The sequence below is a fragment of the Scleropages formosus genome, chromosome 13 (genome assembly GCF_900964775.1).
Source record: "Scleropages formosus chromosome 13, fSclFor1.1, whole genome shotgun sequence".
Classification (NCBI taxonomy): Eukaryota; Metazoa; Chordata; class Actinopteri; order Osteoglossiformes; family Osteoglossidae; genus Scleropages; species Scleropages formosus.
This window is the reverse complement of record NC_041818.1, coordinates 3,426,216-3,448,918: the sequence shown is the minus strand read 5'-3', so window position 1 is coordinate 3,448,918 and position 22,703 is coordinate 3,426,216. Positions and strand designations below refer to the sequence as shown.

At 48.4% G+C, this 22,703-nt stretch overlaps 5 non-coding genes across 5 annotated transcripts; all 5 read right to left on the bottom strand.

The window, feature by feature from the left end:
* Positions 1 to 287: 287 nt before the first annotated feature.
* LOC114912142 (U1 spliceosomal RNA) lies at positions 288 to 452 on the bottom strand. The gene has a single exon (XR_003798098.1). It is a non-coding gene; the product is annotated as a U1 spliceosomal RNA (small nuclear RNA).
* Positions 453 to 2,180: 1,728 nt separating this feature from the next.
* LOC114912141 (U1 spliceosomal RNA) lies at positions 2,181 to 2,345 on the bottom strand. The gene has a single exon (XR_003798097.1). It is a non-coding gene; the product is annotated as a U1 spliceosomal RNA (small nuclear RNA).
* Positions 2,346 to 4,074: 1,729 nt separating this feature from the next.
* On the bottom strand, positions 4,075 to 4,239 carry LOC114912170 (U1 spliceosomal RNA). Its single transcript, XR_003798125.1, has one exon. It is a non-coding gene; the product is annotated as a U1 spliceosomal RNA (small nuclear RNA).
* A 1,740-nt stretch (positions 4,240 to 5,979) lies between these two features.
* LOC114912169 (U1 spliceosomal RNA) lies at positions 5,980 to 6,144 on the bottom strand. The gene has a single exon (XR_003798124.1). It is a non-coding gene; the product is annotated as a U1 spliceosomal RNA (small nuclear RNA).
* Positions 6,145 to 7,895: 1,751 nt separating this feature from the next.
* LOC114912162 (U1 spliceosomal RNA) lies at positions 7,896 to 8,060 on the bottom strand. Its single transcript, XR_003798117.1, has one exon. It is a non-coding gene; the product is annotated as a U1 spliceosomal RNA (small nuclear RNA).
* Between the last annotated feature and the right edge of the window lie 14,643 nt (positions 8,061 to 22,703).

The window sequence follows — 22,703 nt, the reverse complement described above, 5'->3', positions numbered from 1 at the left end:
GAAAAAAAAAAAAAAAAGACTTAGCGCACCTGGCATTCCCAAGCGGTCTTCGATCTGCGTAGTAAGCAATGCCGAGCTTGCTCGTTTCCTGGATGGGACAAGAGCGGCCATGTTCACGCTGGTACGGCCGTAAGCGCGTGCGAGCGCCCCTGTGCGTTTTCACTGCAGCTGCTGCCCCGCGAAAAGAGCGCTTGAGCAAGCGGCAAGTACGCGGGCTTCGACTAGGCGAAACGCAGCGCAGCGCAGCGCGCTTTACCTTGGGCTTTTCTTAAAACCAGCAGTATGTGCAGGGGAGAGCGCGAACGCAGTCCCCCACTACCAGAAATTGTGCAGTCGAGATTCCCGCGTTTGGGGAATTCGCAGAGGTCAGCGCAAGCCCTCGTGCAATGGCTGAGCCTCGCCCTGGGCGAACCGCCTTTCTGATCACGGTATCCCCCCTGCCAGGTAAGTATGAAGCGTGCGCCTTTCACAACGCGGCGTCCCCAAAAGCCTCTGCCCCGTGACTGACGGTTGTCACCTTCCGAGCGGTGCCTCAGCCTGCCCGCCGCCATCCCCGTGCCCTTCTTTTCCCGAGCACACGAAAATCTCTCCAGTCATCATTTCTGCTCAGTTAAAATATTTATTTCCTTCCACCAACAATTCAAATCCTCCACGATTCCACTACACTACGACGTACAAGCAAATGTATGCAACGAAACCAAGCAAGAGAAATAGAAAATTTGGCACGGAAAAGCGTCTGCTAAGGAAGAAAATTAATGTGAGCGTGTGAAATCTTTCTTGCATGACAGGTGCAAAGAAAGGAGACTCCAAAAGTTTCGGAGCCTTCAGCTAACACTGCGCCTCCCACTTAGGTGGAATCCTTGCTCAGTCATTACGTCATGGCACGAGAGAGATGATTCCTTCGTCTGAACCCAACACACGTCAACTCCTTGTTTTCAAGGGCAGAACGCAAAAACAGCAGAGGTTCAAACAAGTATAAAGAAGGAGATGGGCAACAGAGAGCAGGGGCGTTAAAACGAGAAAACTTTACAAGTGCTTAAATGAAAAACCGGACAACAAGACAGACAACCCCCGAAGAGAAACACCCAAAGCCTTATGTTGAATTTCCTTTCTTACCCTGCAATGTCATTCCGTCATGATTCACGAATGACACGTAAACACGGAACACATTGGTACAACAGCACAAACACACGTTTACAAAACATCAGTGCATGTGAAAAGCCATTGAAACGTGTTGACAATGCAAGAGCTTCTCCAAAACAAAACTGTCCGAGTTTATTCACTGCACTTAGAAAGAGAGACACTTTGCGAATATACAAGTGAACATTTCCAAGTAAAAGAACCACACAGTACCGACAGATGTAGTCAAAAGAACAAGACCATGTCAACAAAGTTTGTTTAATAAAGACTGAAAAAGAAACACTGCGCAGCACTTAAAACGACAGGCAGACATCATGACGACTGTACTCGAGTTCAACACGGTCATCGTCAGACAGCCGAGATCTCCAGAAATGAAACGTTCCAAAACACAAGTACGCAGTGTCAGTACTGCAAAAGAAATCACGAGACTCCAAGGAAAAGTGCGGTCATGACTTTCAGTATCTGCCATCGATGTCATATATCACGAAAAAAAAAAAAAGAAGAAAAAACTGAAGAGAATATACAATTGTAAATAAGCTCCGCGAGTCAGAGAAAAAGAAGAAGCAGAAAAAGGAATAATTAAAATCCGATGAAATCCTATAGAAGTGAAATATTGAAGAGAGCTTCCACAGAATAATTGCCTTTCTCCCCAGCTCGGGACCCCTGCCTGAAGGCTGAAAAAGTGAGGGAGGGCAGGCGGACAGGGGCGGGCTGCGAAAGGGCGGCTCCTGGCGTGCGAAAGAAAAAACAAAACGAAAAAAAAAAAAAAAGACTTAGCGCACCTGGCATTCCCAAGCGGTCTTCGATCTGCGTAGTAAGCAATGCCGAGCTTGCTCGTTTCCTGGATGGGACAAGAGCGGCCATGTTCACGCTGGTACGGCCGTAAGCGCGTGCGAGCGCCCCTGTGCGTTTTCACTGCAGCTGCTGCCCCGCGAAAAGAGCGCTTGAGCAAGCGGCAAGTACGCGGGCTTCGACTAGGCGAAACGCAGCGCAGCGCAGCGCGCTTTACCTTGGGCTTTTCTTGAAACCAGCAGTACGTGCAGGGGAGAGCGCGAACGCAGTCCCCCACTACCAGAAATTGTGCAGTCGAGATTCCCGCGTTTGGGGAATTCGCAGAGGTCAGCGCAAGCCCTCGTGCAATGGCTGAGCCTCGCCCTGGGCGAACCGCCTTTCTGATCACGGTATCCCCCCTGCCAGGTAAGTATGAAGCGTGCGCCTTTCACAACGCGGCGTCCCCAAAAGCCTCTGCCCCGTGACTGACGGTTGTCACCTTCCGAGCGGTGCCTCAGCCTGCCCGCCGCCATCCCCGTGCCCTTCTTTTCCCGAGCACACGAAAATCTCTCCAGTCATCATTTCTGCTCAGTTAAAATATTTATTTCCTTCCACCAACAATTCAAATCCTCCACGATTCCACTACACTACGACGTACAAGCAAATGTATGCAACGAAACCAAGCAAGAGAAATAGAAAATTTGGCACGGAAAAGCGTCTGCTAAGGAAGAAAATTAATGTGAGCGTGTGAAATCTTTCTTGCATGACAGGTGCAAAGAAAGGAGACTCCAAAAGTTTCGGAGCCTTCAGCTAACACTGCGCCTCCCACTTAGGTGGAATCCTTGCTCAGTCATTACGTCATGGCACGAGAGAGATGATTCCTTCGTCTGAACCCAACACACGTCAACTCCTTGTTTTCAAGGGCAGAACGCAAAAACAGCAGAGGTTCAAACAAGTATAAAGAAGGAGATGGGCAACAGAGAGCAGGGGCGTTAAAACGAGAAAACTTTACAAGTGCTTAAATGAAAAACCGGACAACAAGACAGACAACCCCCGAAGAGAAACACCCAAAGCCTTATGTTGAATTTCCTTTCTTACCCTGCAATGTCATTCCGTCATGATTCACGAATGACACGTAAACACGGAACACATTGGTACAACAGCACAAACACACGTTTACAAAACATCAGTGCATGTGAAAAGCCATTGAAACGTGTTGACAATGCAAGAGCTTCTCCAAAACAAAACTGTCCGAGTTTATTCACTGCACTTAGAAAGAGAGACACTTTGCGAATATACAAGTGAACATTTCCAAGTAAAAGAACCACACAGTACCGACAGATGTAGTCAAAAGAACAAGACCATGTCAACAAAGTTTGTTTAATAAAGACTGAAAAAGAAACACTGCGCAGCACTTAAAACGACAGGCAGACATCATGACGACTGTACTCGAGTTCAACACGGTCATCGTCAGACAGCCGAGATCTCCAGAAATGAAACGTTCCAAAACACAAGTACGCAGTGTCAGTACCGCAAAAGAAATCACGAGACTCCAAGGAAAAGTGCGGTCATGACTTTCAGTATCTGCCATCGATGTCATATATCACGAAAAAAAAAAAAAAAAGAAAAAACTGAAGAGAATATACAATTGTAAATAAGCTCCGCGAGTCAGAGAAAAAGAAGAAGCAGAAAAAGGAATAATTAAAATCCGATGAAATCCTATAGAAGTGAAATATTGAAGAGAGCTTCCACAGAATAATTGCCTTTCTCCCCAGCTCGGGACCCCTGCCTGAAGGCTGAAAAAGTGAGGGAGGGCAGGCGGACAGGGGCGGGCTGCGAAAGGGCGGCTCCTGGCGTGCGAAAGAAAAAACAAAACGAAAAAAAAAAAAAAAAGACTTAGCGCACCTGGCATTCCCAAGCGGTCTTCGATCTGCGTAGTAAGCAATGCCGAGCTTGCTCGTTTCCTGGATGGGACAAGAGCGGCCATGTTCACGCTGGTACGGCCGTAAGCGCGTGCGAGCGCCCCTGTGCGTTTTCACTGCAGCTGCTGCCCCGCGAAAAGAGCGCTTGAGCAAGCGGCAAGTACGCGGGCTTCGACTAGGCGAAACGCAGCGCAGCGCAGCGCGCTTTACCTTGGGCTTTTCTTAAAACCAGCAGTATGTGCAGGGGAGAGCGCGAACGCAGTCCCCCACTACCAGAAATTGTGCAGTCGAGATTCCCGCGTTTGGGGAATTCGCAGAGGTCAGCGCAAGCCCTCGTGCAATGGCTGAGCCTCGCCCTGGGCGAACCGCCTTTCTGATCACGGTATCCCCCCTGCCAGGTAAGTATGAAGCGTGCGCCTTTCACAACGCGGCGTCCCCAAAAGCCTCTGCCCCGTGACTGACGGTTGTCACCTTCCGAGCGGTGCCTCAGCCTGCCCGCCGCCATCCCCGTGCCCTTCTTTTCCCGAGCACACGAAAATCTCTCCAGTCATCATTTCTGCTCAGTTAAAATATTTATTTCCTTCCACCAACAATTCAAATCCTCCACGATTCCACTACACTACGACGTACAAGCAAATGTATGCAACGAAACCAAGCAAGAGAAATAGAAAATTTGGCACGGAAAAGCGTCTGCTAAGGAAGAAAATTAATGTGAGCGTGTGAAATCTTTCTTGCATGACAGGTGCAAAGAAAGGAGACTCCAAAAGTTTCGGAGCCTTCAGCTAACACTGCGCCTCCCACTTAGGTGGAATCCTTGCTCAGTCATTACGTCATGGCACGAGAGAGATGATTCCTTCGTCTGAACCCAACACACGTCAACTCCTTGTTTTCAAGGGCAGAACGCAAAAACAGCAGAGGTTCAAACAAGTATAAAGAAGGAGATGGGCAACAGAGAGCAGGGGCGTTAAAACGAGAAAACTTTACAAGTGCTTAAATGAAAAACCGGACAACAAGACAGACAACCCCCGAAGAGAAACACCCAAAGCCTTATGTTGAATTTCCTTTCTTACCCTGCAATGTCATTCCGTCATGATTCACGAATGACACGTAAACACGGAACACATTGGTACAACAGCACAAACACACGTTTACAAAACATCAGTGCATGTGAAAAGCCATTGAAACGTGTTGACAACGCAAGAGCTTCTCCAAAACAAAACTGTCCGAGTTTATTCACTGCACTTAGAAAGAGAGACACTTTGCGAATATACAAGTGAACATTTCCAAGTAAAAGAACCACACAGTACCGACAGATGTAGTCAAAAGAACAAGACCATGTCAACAAAGTTTGTTTAATAAAGACTGAAAAAGAAACACTGCGCAGCACTTAAAACGACAGGCAGACATCATGACGACTGTACTCGAGTTCAACACGGTCATCGTCAGACAGCCGAGATCTCCAGAAATGAAACGTTCCAAAACACAAGTACGCAGTGTCAGTACTGCAAAAGAAATCACGAGACTCCAAGGAAAAGTGCGGTCATGACTTTCAGTATCTGCCATCGATGTCATATATCACGAAAAAAAAAAAAAGAAGAAAAAACTGAAGAGAATATACAATTGTAAATAAGCTCCGCGAGTCAGAGAAAAAGAAGAAGCAGAAAAAGGAATAATTAAAATCCGATGAAATCCTATAGAAGTGAAATATTGAAGAGAGCTTCCACAGAATAATTGCCTTTCTCCCCAGCTCGGGACCCCTGCCTGAAGGCTGAAAAAGTGAGGGAGGGCAGGCGGACAGGGGCGGGCTGCGAAAGGGCGGCTCCTGGCGTGCGAAAGAAAAAACAAAACGAAAAAAAAAAAAAAAAGACTTAGCGCACCTGGCATTCCCAAGCGGTCTTCGATCTGCGTAGTAAGCAATGCCGAGCTTGCTCGTTTCCTGGATGGGACAAGAGCGGCCATGTTCACGCTGGTACGGCCGTAAGCGCGTGCGAGCGCCCCTGTGCGCTTTTCACTGCAGCTGCTGCCCCGCGAAAAGAGCGCTTGAGCAAGCGGCAAGTACGCGGGCTTCGACTAGGCGAAACGCAGCGCAGCGCAGTGCAGCGCAGCGCGCTTTACCTTGGGCTTTTCTTGAAACCAGCAGTACGTGCAGGGGAGAGCGCGAACGCAGTCCCCCACTACCAGAAATTGTGCAGTCGAGATTCCCGCGTTTGGGGAATTCGCAGAGGTCAGCGCAAGCCCTCGTGCAATGGCTGAGCCTCGCCCTGGGCGAACCGCCTTTCTGATCACGGTATCCCCCCTGCCAGGTAAGTATGAAGCGTGCGCCTTTCACAACGCGGCGTCCCCAAAAGCCTCTGCCCCGTGACTGACGGTTGTCACCTTCCGAGCGGTGCCTCAGCCTGCCCGCCGCCATCCCCGTGCCCTTCTTTTCCCGAGCACACGAAAATCTCTCCAGTCATCATTTCTGCTCAGTTAAAATATTTATTTCCTTCCACCAACAATTCAAATCCTCCACGATTCCACTACACTACGACGTACAAGCAAATGTATGCAACGAAACCAAGCAAGAGAAATAGAAAATTTGGCACGGAAAAGCGTCTGCTAAGGAAGAAAATTAATGTGAGCGTGTGAAATCTTTCTTGCATGACAGGTGCAAAGAAAGGAGACTCCAAAAGTTTCGGAGCCTTCAGCTAACACTGCGCCTCCCACTTAGGTGGAATCCTTGCTCAGTCATTACGTCATGGCACGAGAGAGATGATTCCTTCGTCTGAACCCAACACACGTCAACTCCTTGTTTTCAAGGGCAGAACGCAAAAACAGCAGAGGTTCAAACAAGTATAAAGAAGGAGATGGGCAACAGAGAGCAGGGGCGTTAAAACGAGAAAACTTTACAAGTGCTTAAATGAAAAACCGGACAACAAGACAGACAACCCCCGAAGAGAAACACCCAAAGCCTTATGTTGAATTTCCTTTCTTACCCTGCAATGTCATTCCGTCATGATTCACGAATGACACGTAAACACGGAACACATTGGTACAACAGCACAAACACACGTTTACAAAACATCAGTGCATGTGAAAAGCCATTGAAACGTGTTGACAATGCAAGAGCTTCTCCAAAACAAAACTGTCCGAGTTTATTCACTGCACTTAGAAAGAGAGACACTTTGCGAATATACAAGTGAACATTTCCAAGTAAAAGAACCACACAGTACCGACAGATGTAGTCAAAAGAACAAGACCATGTCAACAAAGTTTGTTTAATAAAGACTGAAAAAGAAACACTGCGCAGCACTTAAAACGACAGGCAGACATCATGACGACTGTACTCGAGTTCAACACGGTCATCGTCAGACAGCCGAGATCTCCAGAAATGAAACGTTCCAAAACACAAGTACGCAGTGTCAGTACTGCAAAAGAAATCACGAGACTCCAAGGAAAAGTGCGGTCATGACTTTCAGTATCTGCCATCGATGTCATATATCACGAAAAAAAAAAAAAAAAGAAAAAACTGAAGAGAATATACAATTGTAAATAAGCTCCGCGAGTCAGAGAAAAAGAAGAAGCAGAAAAAGGAATAATTAAAATCCGATGAAATCCTATAGAAGTGAAATATTGAAGAGAGCTTCCACAGAATAATTGCCTTTCTCCCCAGCTCGGGACCCCTGCCTGAAGGCTGAAAAAGTGAGGGAGGGCAGGCGGACAGGGGCGGGCTGCGAAAGGGCGGCTCCTGGCGTGCGAAAGAAAAAACAAAAAAAAAAAACAAAAAAAAAAAAAAAAAAAAAGACTTAGCGCACCTGGCATTCCCAAGCGGTCTTCGATCTGCGTAGTAAGCAATGCCGAGCTTGCTCGTTTCCTGGATGGGACAAGAGCGGCCATGTTCACGCTGGTACGGCCGTAAGCGCGTGCGAGCGCCCCTGTGCGCTTTCACTGCAGCTGCTGCCCCGCGAAAAGAGCGCTTGAGCAAGCGGCAAGTACGCGGGCTTCGACTAGGCGAAACGCAGCGCAGCGCAGTGCAGCGCAGCGCGCTTTACCTTGGGCTTTTCTTGAAACCAGCAGTACGTGCAGGGGAGAGCGCGAACGCAGTCCCCCACTACCAGAAATTGTGCAGTCGAGATTCCCGCGTTTGGGGAATTCGCAGAGGTCAGCGCAAGCCCTCGTGCAATGGCTGAGCCTCGCCCTGGGCGAACCGCCTTTCTGATCACGGTATCCCCCCTGCCAGGTAAGTATGAAGCGTGCGCCTTTCACAACGCGGCGTCCCCAAAAGCCTCTGCCCCGTGACTGACGGTTGTCACCTTCCGAGCGGTGCCTCAGCCTGCCCGCCGCCATCCCCGTGCCCTTCTTTTCCCGAGCACACGAAAATCTCTCCAGTCATCATTTCTGCTCAGTTAAAATATTTATTTCCTTCCACCAACAATTCAAATCCTCCACGATTCCACTACACTACGACGTACAAGCAAATGTATGCAACGAAACCAAGCAAGAGAAATAGAAAATTTGGCACGGAAAAGCGTCTGCTAAGGAAGAAAATTAATGTGAGCGTGTGAAATCTTTCTTGCATGACAGGTGCAAAGAAAGGAGACTCCAAAAGTTTCGGAGCCTTCAGCTAACACTGCGCCTCCCACTTAGGTGGAATCCTTGCTCAGTCATTACGTCATGGCACGAGAGAGATGATTCCTTCGTCTGAACCCAACACACGTCAACTCCTTGTTTTCAAGGGCAGAACGCAAAAACAGCAGAGGTTCAAACAAGTATAAAGAAGGAGATGGGCAACAGAGAGCAGGGGCGTTAAAACGAGAAAACTTTACAAGTGCTTAAATGAAAAACCGGACAACAAGACAGACAACCCCCGAAGAGAAACACCCAAAGCCTTATGTTGAATTTCCTTTCTTACCCTGCAATGTCATTCCGTCATGATTCACGAATGACACGTAAACACGGAACACATTGGTACAACAGCACAAACACACGTTTACAAAACATCAGTGCATGTGAAAAGCCATTGAAACGTGTTGACAATGCAAGAGCTTCTCCAAAACAAAACTGTCCGAGTTTATTCACTGCACTTAGAAAGAGAGACACTTTGCGAATATACAAGTGAACATTTCCAAGTAAAAGAACCACACAGTACCGACAGATGTAGTCAAAAGAACAAGACCATGTCAACAAAGTTTGTTTAATAAAGACTGAAAAAGAAACACTGCGCAGCACTTAAAACGACAGGCAGACATCATGACGACTGTACTCGAGTTCAACACGGTCATCGTCAGACAGCCGAGATCTCCAGAAATGAAACGTTCCAAAACACAAGTACGCAGTGTCAGTACTGCAAAAGACATCACGAGACTCCAATGAGAATAAGCAATGTTTACCATAGCCGAGGCATAGGTGTGGCTTGACATTTCTCCACAAGTGAAGAGATGGCATTCATGAGTTTGGTTTTCAAGTCTGGAGCGACAGATGGTGCTGGAGTAGGCCCAAACCAGCCTGAGACATCAGCTAAAGTCTTCCCTTCACTCGCTTGGAATGACAGGAATTTTGCCTGGAAACTGCCTCTTTCACCAAGTATCGGACATTCTCAGTTCTCACTGACATTAACTACCGAGGGCCCCAACTCACCTCCAACGGCTAACTGTTCAGGTGTGGTAACCTTTGTCATGTCACTTTTGGTTTCAACTAACACTAGTTGGTTTTTTCCAGCCTGTTCTAAACACCGTCCCCTTACTTTACAGTGAGCAAATACTCCCACCCCATCCAGCACCTTGTACACAGTCTCATCAGTAATGTCAACAGAAACCCCACTAAGCACGATAGCTTTTCTTACATCAATACCCTTGTCATTATACCATTGGACTATCTGCTTTGACTCCATGTTACAACAACTTTCCAGACATCAAATCACAAAATCATATCAAACAGACATCAAATCATACAAAAACATACTCATAATTACAGAAAACAGTAAACAGATCCCGGACGAGCCCCCAAGTGTAGCCCACCCACTCAATTCTGATATTTTTTAACATTACTAGCATGGGAGGTGAATCGGTGGTGTCTACATCACAACTTTGGGATGCGTGTACTGTTGCTTCCCCAATTGCGGGGTATGACTCTCACTAAGGTGAGGAGAGGCCCAGTTAGTGTCGTGCAGCTATACCGTTATACTGTGAGTACAAACCTCTCATGCATCACACTTAGCAACCTCAGCCCCTTTTCCTTTCCCCAAAAAAACATTCACACCCACGCAGGGACTGTCACAACATTCAGGTGAAATAAACCCAACGAACATTTAATATAAAACTACTAGTCCACAAATAAACATTACAGTATTCACACCAACAAAGAAACCAAACACTTTTTTTGTGCTCGGGTTTTTTCTTTTTTTTTTATATGACTCAGTCTCTGGTACCGTCGTCTCGTTGGCGCGCTCTAGTCTGGAGCTCCTTGTCCACCACCGAGGGAAATTCCCCACTGTTACTCACGGTTTTTGTGCGGTGCAGGAAACCGACAGCAACCTGTCCTCACATCCACCCTCTCTCCAGCGAGGGTGGAGCGATGATGGCGAGTCCTGGCGACACTCTCTCCGCGGTCCAGTTGCGCTGGCCAAACCCTAACACTTCCACTGCCCCACAACTCTGAGAAAAACTAGGTGCGACGGGGTGTCTCCCACACACGTGCTCCATTCCCCTTCTTTCCCTTAAACTACTCAACACCAACTGACTGCACGTCGGCTGGTTGTGATGCTCGCGCAGTTTTTCCAAACACCCTGAGCGAGAACGAACCCAAACCAGCTCATTCTCCTCACCCGTTCTCAAAAAAAAACTCCCTTTCTCCCCACGCCGTGTTCCAACTCCCTTTCCTACTCCGTCTTCTTCCCCTTCTCTCCCGGAACATCCCGCCCCACAAGGTCGCGAGCACTTTCCCCACCAGCACTGATTGGGCAGTCCCTAAATTACATTTCTCCCACCAATAAACACCAAAAAAACGTACAATATAGGAATAACAAAAACGTTGCGTTACAAAACCATAACCCTCTGCATATTTATATAACTATTTTCAACCCCAAATATCCAACTACACATGGGAACAAATTGCGTAGGAGCTACAAGTATAAAAAAGGACATGGGGAACAGAGAGCAGGGGCCTTAAAACAAGAAAACTTTACAAGTGCTTAAATGAAAACCGGACAACAAGACAGACAACCCCCGAAGAGAAACACCCAAAGCCTTATGTTGAATTTCCTTTCTTACCCTGCAATGTCGTTGATCATGGGCGAAGTGAGTCTGGAAGAAGTGAGTTTTAAGACCCTTTTTAAATGTAGACAGAGATTCAGCGATTCTGAGTGAGAGGTGGTTGTCGTTCCACCTCAACGCAACCAGAACCAAGAACCTATGTGCTTTGCCTTTCATGCATGGGGCCACAAAGCAGGCCAAGGTGGAAAAGCAAAACAGTCTGGTTGGGTTGTAGTGGATGTTCAAGTCTTCTAGATAGCTGGAGCAGTTCTATTGATGGATTTGTAAGGTAAAACCAGGGTCTGAAATTTCATCTGTGCAGCTATACGAAGCCAGTGCAGAGAAACGATGAGAGGAGATACAGAGAAAGCTTCGGCAAGTCAAACACAACTCGGGAAGCATTGTTCTGTATCAGCTCTAGAGGTATGATGGCATTAGCAGGAAGGCCAGACAAGAGAGAGTTGCAGTAGTCCAGTTTAGCTGAGGAGATATGCAAAATGAGTGAGTTGTCCAGTTTGACTGAAAGATCATTATAGGAAGACAGATCAACTGGGAGGTGTAGGATCTCAGTTTTGGAGAGGGTGAGTTGTAGATGGGCAGCAGGGTGGCATAGCGAGTAGTGCTGCTGTCTCACAGTGCCTGCGTGTTGCAAGAGGATATGGGTTGAATTCCTGCTGAGTCTGTGTGGAGTTTGCATGTTCTCCCCGTGTCTGCGTGAGTTTTATCTAGGTGCTCCAGTTTCCTCCCACTCTCCAAAAACATGCTTTTCAGGTTCCCCCACTGTGTGTGAGTGACACAGAGAGAGTGTGTTCCACTGATGTATAGATGAGTGACCCATTGATAAGGTGTGTGGGCTGATAACACTATACAGAGTTTTCTGGAGAAAAGTATCTGCTAAATAAATAAATGTGATTGGACATCCATGCAGAGATATCTGACAAGCAGGCAGTGTTATGTGCAGAAATGTCTGATGTTCCAGGAGGATTGCTGTAGCAGTGGTAGTTGAATCTATGGGAGGAGATGACATGGCTGAGGGAGGAGATGTAGATTCAGCAGGGAGTGCAGTACTGAGCCCTGTGGGACACTGATTGAGAGAGGTAGAGGAGATGAACAGGAGCTCCACCAGATCATTTAATAGGATCTGTCTGATAGGTAGGACTCAAACCATCTTAGTGTTGTTCCTTTGACCCCAAACTTTCCAAGAGAGGAGGGTAGAATCTAGTGGTGGACAGCATCGAATGCTGCAGAGAGGTTGAGGAAGATGAGGACTGAGGTGAGGGAGGTGGCTGTAGCCGACTGGAAAGCATCAGACTCTGCCAGGAGCGCTATCTTGGTAGCGTGACCAACTTTGAACCCAGGCTGACATCCGTTGAGGAGATGGTTCCGGGTGAGGAATTCAGATAGTTAATCACAGGCTGCCTGTCCTATAGTTTTAGACAGAAAAGGGAGGAGGGAGACTGGCCTGTAACTTTGGACTGAGTTAGGATCCAGAGAGGGTTTCTTTACCAGAAGTGAAATGAGGACACTTTTGAAAGCAGCCAGAGAAGTACGAAGAATTGATGATCTTGGAGATGAAAGTGGAGAGATGGTGTGTAAGAGTGTTGATGGGATTGGTTGGAGAGAGCAGATCGTGGCTCTGTGTGACAGTAGGGGGTCGGAGATTTCAGTTTTCTTTAAACTTCAAATTAAATTTGAAGGGAATTATTTTTGTCTCTACATAAAGTTCCCTAGCACCAATACCATCACAGTACCTCCTATTGGTTAGTATCTTCACATTCATCAATGGCTGTCTTTGGAGAACTGAAACAGAACTCAGATCTAAAGTGATATAGATTGCCTTACGGTCAGTATTAGTGTGTATGTTCATTTGGAGAGTACTATGCATTACACACACACATTTTCTGAACCGCTTGTCCCATACGGGGTCACGGGGAACCGGAGCCTACCCAGTAACACAGGGCGTAAGGCCGGAGGGGGAGGGGACACACCCAGGACGGGACGCCAGTCCGTCGCAAGGCACCCCAAGCAGGACTCGAACCGCAGACCCACCGGAGAGCAGGACTGTGGTCCAACCCACTGCACCACCGCACCCCCTACATGCAATTCAATTCAATCCAGTTAATTTTCATAGAGCGCTCATTTTTCAGTGACACAGAGTGCTGAACAAATGATCAGGAGACATTTAATAAGTAAAAGTAAAACTACTTATCTCACTATGATTGAATATCATGTGTCTCAAGGTTCTGTGCTGCGTTCGTATTGTATTGTTCTCACACTATTTGTTCATCCACGCAGTTCTTAAAGCTATAAGTGTGACAACTGGCCACGGAGGAAAGGAAAACAAAAAATTCCCGAAGGGAAAGAAATAAACCTCTGGGGGGGTTCAAGTGCCATTGGCTGTCCACCCCCTGTGGACATTCTAGATTTAAAGCCATTTTACAACTAATAATAACATTGTAGATGAGACTTAACTTGATGTCCCAGTTCATAGGCACGTCTTGTCCATAAAGGCAGGCGGTCATTAGCTTCAATCGGCATGGGGTCCTGGTTTCACGGCTGGCCAGCCTCCTGAGGTCTTATCACAGGAAAAAAATGCTCAACAAGAAAGAAATTGTTAGTAAATTAATGACTTAATGAAACTCACACACAGTCAGAAACTACCTGCCCTGAGCAGGGTTGCGGCAAGCCAAAGCCTAACCTGGCAACACAAATCACAAGGCTGGAGGGGGAGGGGGAGGGGACACCCCCAGGACAGGGCACCAGTTCGCTGAGGGCACCCCAAGCAGGACACAAACCCCAGACCTACCAGAAAGGGGAACCTGGCCAAGTCCGTTGCACCGGCATACCCCCGTGCCCCCTGCACTTAATGAAATTAGAGAGGTTAATACAGAAGAAAAAAAAGCACAGCCAACAAAACTGGTTACTGATATGGCAGAGTGAACTTGTAAGCCTTTAGCCCGGATTTAAGGGCTGACATAGACAATGCATTCCTGCCAGTAACTGGCAGACTATTGCACAGTTTGGGTGCTCTGTAGCTAAAGTAGGAGACAGGCATCACCTTCTGAGATCTTACTGATCACAGGTACTTTAAGATAACCTGCATCCAATGACTGAAGGCACTAAATATAAAATATACGAATATAGAATATGAGTCAATAATCTCACAAAGGTAAGCCAGGGAAACGCCATTTACTGCCTTATAAGTCAGAAGAAAGATTTTATAAACAATTCTAAATGTAACTTGGCTGAATTGAATTGATTGAAAATCACCAAATGGAAACAGATGAGTGAAAACAATACAATACGCAACCAGCACAGAACCTTGAGGCACACCATATTCCCTTGAAGTATGGACCGACTATTCATTTAGCAGACGCTTTTCTTTAGCGACGTACGTCCCAAAGAAAATACAATTTGTGCATTGTATTAGGACAGTGGTGGGCAAACTACGGCCCGTTGGGCTGTTTAATCTGGCCCCTGAAGTATTTACAAAATTTTCCTAAAGACTGCATTCATCATCATCATCTGAACCACTTGTCCCATACAGGGTCTCAGGGAACTGGAGCACACCCGACAACACAGGGCGTAAGGCCAGAGGGTGAGGGGACACACCCAGGACGGGACGCCAGTCCGCCGCAAGGCACCCCAAGCGGGACTCGAACCCCAGACCCACCAGAGAGCAGGACCTGGTCCAACCCACTGCGTCCCCAATAAGACCGCATTCATTTCACCTTTTTTCTGCAATACCCTGCGTTTCAGTTGATTCCACTAGATGGCGCTGTTCACTAACAACACTGTTCCCACTGAAATTGAATAAAAGTTTTCTTTAATTTTTAGGTAATGGGTTTCACATGTAATTTATATTTGTTCATCCCCCCATCTGCTATTGGCCCAGCCTGTCTGTCAAATTTTAAAACCCAGTGTGGCTCTTGAGTCAAAAAGTTTGCCCACCGCTGCATTAGGAGAAAGAGAGACGTAGCTGCATACATCTGATTCTTAAGTAAGGAACAAACTAGGTTTGTTCCTTTCCACTTTATGCACCGATGTTCATCGCACGAGTAGGTGCAGAAAACTCAAGATAGACTAATCCCGATCACCTTCCTATAAAATTTTTTGTTTGCATTTTTTTAAAATTAATTTTTAAATTTGTATATTTTAATATATATATATATATATTTAAATTATAGAAAATTTTTTAATTTTAAATTTAAAAAAGGAGACAAACATTTACATACAACACAGGAGTAACAGCAGTGTATGCCTTATCTGGGCATGATCATAAAGTCACGGTGCATGAACATTAACATCACACATGAGCTTGAGAGATATGGTCAAAGTGAGTCCGGGAAAGGTGAGTTTTCAGACTCTTCTTGAATATAGAAAGTTTCTGCAGTTCTGAGTGAGAGGGGGTGGTCATTCCACCAAAATGGAGCCAGAACTGAGAAGCTCTGAACTGGCATCCCGTCCTGGGTGTGTCCCCAGCCCCTCCAGTCTTACGCCCTGTGTTGCCAGATTAGGCTCCGACTCCCTGTGATCCTGTATGGGACAAGTAGTTCAGTCAGTGTGTGTGTGTGTGTGTGTGTGTGTGTGTGTGTGTGTGTGTGTGTGTGTGTGTGTGTGTGAGAGAGAGTTCTATTGATGCAATTGTAGGCAACAACCAGGGTCTTGAATTTGATCAGGGCAGCAATAGGAAGCCAGTGCAGAGAAATGAGTAGGGAAGATACATGAGAATGCTTTGGCAAGTCAAAAACAACTCGTGCAGCAACATTCTGTATCAGCTGCAGAGGTCTGATGGCAGTAGGGAGAAAGCCACACGAGAGAGTTGCAGTAGTCCAGACGGGATGTCACCATGGCCTGGACAAGTAGTTGGGCAGAGTCAGTTGTGAGGTAAGAACGGATCCTGTGGATGCTATGCAAGATGTATCTGCAGGTCTGGGTTGTGGCTTTGATGGGCTGAAAGAAAGAAAGAAAGAAAGAAAGAAAGAAAGAAAGAAAGAAAGAAAGAAAGATGAGTCAATCATCACTTCTAGCTAAGGAAGTAGGCAAAATGAGTGAGTTGTTCAGATTGATTGATAGATCATGATGAGAGGACAGGCCAGCTGAGAGGTTAAGGATCTCTGTTTTGGAGAGGTTGAGATGGAGGTGATGATCAGACATCCAAGCCAAGATGTCTCGCAGGCAGGCAGCAATGTGTGCAGGAATGTCTGATGCTTCAGGTAAAAATGAGAGGAAGAGATGGAAATCATCAGCATAGCAGTGGTATTTGAATCCATGGGAGACTATGACTGGGCCGAGGGAGGAGGTTTAGCTCGAGAAAAGAAGAGAAGCCAGTATCGAGCCCTGCAGGACACCGGTTAAGAGAGGCAGAGGAGAAGAACAGGAGCTCCACCAGACCACTTGATCGGATCTGTCAGGTAGGATTCAAACCATCTTAGTGCTGCTCCTTTGATCCCAAGCTGACCAAGAGAGGAGAGTAGAATCCAGTGGTTTACAGTGCCAAATGCTGCAGACAGATCTTGGGGGATGAGGACCGAGGAGAGGGAGGCGGCTCTAGCTGACTGGAGAGAATCAGACGCCACCAGAAGCGTCGTTTCCGTGGAGTGAGCAATTCTGAAACCAGACTGATTTCCATCAAGGAGTTGCTTCCGGGTGAGAAATTCAGATAGTTGATCACAGGCCGCCCACTCTAGAGTTTTAGTCAGGAAGGAAAGAAGGAAGGCTAGTCTGTAATTTTGAACTGAGTTGGGATCCGGGGAGGGTTTCTTTAACAGAGGTGAAATGAGAGTGTTTTCGAAGGCAGCTGGACGGAGATTTAAGATTCAGAGAGTGGTTTGAATTTGGTGAGCATGACTTCACAGGGGAGATCCAGCGCGACCTGAGCAGGGTGATACTGAGAACTTCTCCGAGATCGCATTGACATTGTCTCTGAAAAATAAAGCAAAGTCATCAACAGTGAGAGAAGAACGAAGAGTGGGCACAGAGGACACAGAAGGGATGAGAAGGTGAGTCTCTCTGGTTTTTTCATTGCAGACTGTATTTTGTTGTGGCAGAAGGTAGTTTTCGCTAGAGACAGCAGAGTGAAAAGTAGCTACAACTTGTGTGTAGGCATCCAGGTCTGAGCAAGTCTTGGATTTTCCCCATCTTTGCTCTGCAGCCCAGAGTTTGATCCTGTTAGCACGTAACGTATCAGTCAGCCATGGGGTGGCACTGGTGCATGCTGGTCTGGAAGATAGTGGACGGAGAGAGTCAAGGGAGGAAATAGGGCAGAGAGGAAAATATTAGTGGAATCGTCTGTTGATAGATCTGAGAATTGTGCAGCAAAAAAGAAAGCAGACAGCGTGGCAGAGGCAAAGCAGGAAGGTGAGAGAGATTTTAAGTTGAGGCCGAAGGTGACAATGGGTGTGGAAAAAGGAGAGGGTTTAGTGGCGAGGCAGGGTTGGAAGGAAATAAAGAAGTGATCAGAGACATGCAGCAGAGTAACAAAAAGAACAGGACAGCCACAGTTATGAGAAAATAATAGGTCAAGGCAATTGCCTGCTTTGTGAGTAGCAGGGGAATGGGTCAGGGAGATATCAAAGGACTGCAGGAGCAACAGAGGGCAGTCAACAAGCAGGTTGAAGTCATCCACAAGAATCAACGGAACGATGTTCCCTGGGAGAGAGCTCAACAAGATGTCAAGGTCATCCAAGAAGCAGCCAAGAGGGCCAGGAGAGTGATAAAGAGCAACCACAACAAGAATGATTGGGGCAGTGATAGAGATAGCATGCCATTCAAAGGAAGACAGATCATGCAGGTGGAGAGGGAGAACAGGATATTCCCACCAGGAACAGATGAGCAGATCTGTGCCTCCACCCAAGCCTGTAGGACGAGAGGTGTGAGAAAAGGAATAGTTAGGAGAGAGCTGCAGATGCAGCTGTGTTGTCTGGGGTGATCCAAGTTTCAGTTAGAACCAGGAGGTCCAGTGAGAAATGGGAGGCATAGCCTGGTCTGAAGTCAGCGTTTCTCACTGTGGACTGGCAGTTCCAGAGTCCCATGGAGAAATTAAAGCAGGATGGAGAGTTTGAAAGAGGAGGATAAATCAGGTTACTGGAGCAGTGGGAGTGTCCAGGTCTCGGGGGGGTGACATCGGACAGCTTGGTTGCCGTAGACAACTTTAATGGACAACAAGTTAGAAGCAACATCCTTCATGGAACTCGCTGCCGGTGGCCTACCTTGGTGGACTCCCATAGGCAGACTCCCTTGTCTTTACACCCCGAGTCTTCACACCAAGAGGCTGCCGCTATAGGTCACCAGCTGCTGTTTAAACCAGGCTACTTCCTGTCAGCTGACATTCCTAATCAAAATCAAAACTACTCCAACAATGGCAACCAAAACAAACACACACACACACACACACACACACACACACACACATTTTCAGAACCGCTTGTCCCATATGGGGTCGCGGGGAACCAGAGCCTACCCAGCAACACAGGGCGTAAGGCCAGAGGGGGAGGGGACACACCCAGGACAGGACGCCAGTCCGTCACAAGGCTCCCCGAGCGGGACACGAACCCCAGACCCACTGAAGAGCAGAACCCGGTCCAACCCACTGCGCCACTGTGCCCCCCGACAAACAAACAGAGACAATTAATTTAAATTAATTGTCCCCTCCGCGAACCGCCACCTTACCGAGGTGGAGGGGTTTGAGTGCCTGAATGATCTCAGGAGCTATGTTGCCTGGGGCTATATGCCCCTGGTAGGGTCTCCCAAGGCAAACAGGTCCTGGGTGACAGACGAGACAAAGCGCGGTTCAAAAATCCCCTTATGACTATTAAATCAAAGATCTCGTTCACCCCGCCCGGTATGGGGTCACTGGGGCCCCACCCTGGAGCCAGGCCTCGGGGGGGGGCTCGCATGCGAGCGCCTGGTGGCCAGGTCAATGCCCATGGGGCCTGGCCGGGCTTAGCCCGAAACCAAGACGTGGAGCCACTCTTCGGTGGGCTCACCACCTGCCAGAGAGGACATAAGGGGCTGGTGCATTGTGATTTGGGCGGTGGTCGGGGCCAAGTGCCCAGCCGACCCAAACCTCGTACGCCAACTCTGGCTTTTGGGACTTGGAATGTCACCTCACTGGCGGGGAAGGAGCCTGAGCTAGTGCAGGAGATTGAGAGATACCGTCTAGATATAGTCGGGCTCACTTCCACTCACAGCTTGGGTTCTGGAACCACTCCTCTCAACCAAGGGTGGACTCTCCACTATTCTGGCGTTGCCCAGGGTGAGAGGCGGCGGGCAGGTGTGGGCTTATTAAAAGCCCCCCAGTTCAGCCGCCATGTGTTGGAGTCTACCCCAGTGAATGAGACGGTCGTCTCCCTACGCCTTCGGGTCAGGGAACGGTCTCTCACTGTCGGTTGTGCTTATGCACCTAGCGGCAGTGTAGAGTACCCAGCCTTTTTAGAGTTCTTGGGGGGCATGCTGGAAAGCGCTCCCACTGGGGACTCTGTCGTTCTACTGGGGGACTTTAACGCCGACGTGGGCAGCGACAGTGACACCTGGAGGGGCGTGATTGGGAGGAATGGCCACGCTGATCTGAACCCGAGCGGTGAGTTGTTATTGGATTTCTGTGCTAGTCATGTTCATGCATAAGGGTGTCCATCAGTGCACTTGGCACCAGGACACCCTAGGTTGGAGGTCGATGATCGGCTTTGTAGTCGTTTCTTCTGATCTTCGGCCATATGTCTTGGACACTCGGGTGAAGAGAGGGGCTGAGCTATCAACTGATCACCACCTGGTGGTGAGTTGGATTCGATGGCGGGGGAAAAAGCTGGACAGACCTGGCAGGCCCAAATGGATAGTGAGAGTCTGTTGGGAACGTTTGGCGGAGGCCCCTGTCAGAGAGGTCTTCAACTCCCACCTCCGACAGAGCTTCAACCAGGTCCCGAGGGAGACTGGGGACACTGAGTCCGAATGGACTATGTTCCACACCTCCATTGTCGGGGCGGCTGTTCGGAGCTGAGGCCATAAAGTGTCCGGCGCCTGTCGCGGCAGCAATCCCCGAACACGGTGGTGGACACTGGAAGTAAGGGATGCCGTCAAGCTGAAGAAGGAGTTCTATCGAGCCTGGCTGGCTCATGGGACTCCTGAAGCAGCTGACGGGTACCGGCGGGCCAGACGGAGCGCGGTTCTGGCAGTCGCCGCGGCAAAAACTTGGGCCTGGGAGGAGTTCGGTGAGGCCATGGAGGAAGACTTTCGGTCGGCCTCAAAGAGATTCTGGAAAACCGTCCGACGACTCAGAGGGGGGAAGCAGTGTTCCGCCAACACTGTTTACAGTGGAAGTGGTGCGCTGCTGATCTCAACTGAGGATGTCCTCGGGCGGTGGAAGGAGTACTTTGAGGATCTCCTCAATCCCTCCGACACGCCTTCCGTAGAGGAAGCTGAGGCCGGGGACTCAGAGGGGGAACTCGTCCAGTACCCTGGCTGAAGTTGCTGAGGTAGTCAAAAAACTCCTCGGTGGCAAGGCTCCGGGGGTGGATGAGATCCGCCCCGAGTTTCTCAAGTCTCTGGATGTTGTGGGGCTGTCTTGGCTGACACACCTCTGCAGCATCGCGTGGAGTTCGGGGACGGTGCCTCTGGACTGGCAGACCGGGGTGGTGGTCCCTCTTTTTAAGAAGGGGGACCGGAGATTGTGATCCAACTATAGGGGGATCACACTCCTTATCCTCCCTGGGAAAGTCTATGCCGGGGTACTGGAGAGGAGAATCCGACCGATAGTCGAACCTCGGATCCAGGAGGAGCAATGCGGTTTTCGCCCTGACCGAGGAACACTGGACCAGCTCTATACCCTCACTAGGGTGTTGGAGGGTTCATGGGAGTTTGCCCAACCAGTCCATATGTGTTTTGTGGACCTGGAGAAGGCATTCGACCTTGTCCCTCATGGCATCCTGTGGGGGATACTTCGGGATTATGGGGTTCAGGGCTCATTGCTACGGGCTGTTCGTTCCCTGTATGACCGGAGCAGGAGCTTGGTTGGCATTGCCGGCAGTAAGTCAGACCTGTTCCCGGTGCATGTTGGACTCCGCCAGGGCTGCCCTTTGTCACCGATTCTGTTCATTATCTTTATGGACAGAATTTCTAGGCGCAGCCAGGTAATGGAGGGTGTCTGTTTTGGTGGCCGCAGGATCTCGTCTCTGCTTTTTGCGGACGATGTGGTCATGTTGGCTTCATCGAATCAAGACTTACAGCGTGCACTGGAGAGGTTTGCAGCCGAGCGCGAAGCGGCGGGGATGAGAATCAGCACCTCCAAATCCGAGACCATGGTCCTCAGTCGGAAAAAGGTGGATTGCCCCCTCCGGGTTAGGGGGGAGCTCCTCCCTCAAGTGGAGGAGTTTAAGTATCTCGGGGTCTTGTTCACAAGTGAGGGAAAAATGGAGCGGCAGGTTGACAGACGGATCAGTGCGGCGTCCACAGTAATGCGGTCATTGTACCAGTCTGTTGTGGTGAAGAAGGAGCTGAGTCATAGGCGAAGCTCTCAATTTACCGGTCGATCTACGTTCCTACCCTCACCTATGGTCATGAACTCTGGATCATGACCGAAAGAATGAGATCACGGATACAAGCGGCAGAAATGAGTTTCCTCCGCAGGGTGGCTGTGTGCACCCTTAGGGACAGGGTGAGGAGCTCAGTCACCCGGGAGGAGCTCGGAGTAGAGCCGCTGCTCCTCCGCATCGAGAGGAGCCAGTTGAGGTGGCTCGGGCATCTGTTCCGGAGGCCTCCTAGACGTCTCCCTGGGGAGGTGTTCCGGGCATGTCCCACTGGGAGGAGGCCTCGGGGCAGACCCAGGACACGTTGGAGAGACTATGTCTCCCGGCTGGCCTGGGAACGCCTTGGGGTTCCCCCAGAGGAGCTGGAGGAGGTTTGCGGGGAGAGGGAAGTCTGGGGGGCTCTGTTTAGACTACTGCCCCCGCGACCCGGTCCCGGATAAGCGGAGGAAGATGGATGGATGGATAATTGATGGAGTCACACCCACTTTACACTACGGGACACAGAATAGTTTAGCTTTACATGTGCCCTAACAAACTGCAAAATACAATTCAACAAACAAATTAATACAAATACCACCGAGAATTGCACAAAAACACAACTAATTCCTTCTGTACTTATGAGACAAAACAAATTTTAGAAAAATCTGACAAAGTTTAATCATATTACATTGTATTGTATTTCAATATTTTAACTGATATGTTCTGTGTTGTAACTTGCTTTTGTAATTTTTTCAAATGAATGCATTTTTATTATAATTTTTTGGTATGCTTTCTTAAATTGAGATATAGATGAGGGTCTCTTGCTATTTGCTTCCTTTGGCAGGCCATATGAAGTTAATCACTCGTGTTATTCAATGCAAGTTGCTTTGGAGAAAAGTGTCTGCTAAATAAGTAAATGTATGTACTGTAATATCCTACCACAAATACCCATAGGGTCAGATTTACACCCAGCCAGTCTCATTTAGATCCAATTACACCCAACCACTTGTCTCATGAGGTCTTCAAACCAAAAGCCTATTGCTTCTAGGTTCTGGCCCTGATGTTATGAAATGAACTCCCTCTGTCTCAGAACTGCTGAATGCTTCCTAACATTCAAGAACTGCAATAAAACCAACTTTTTC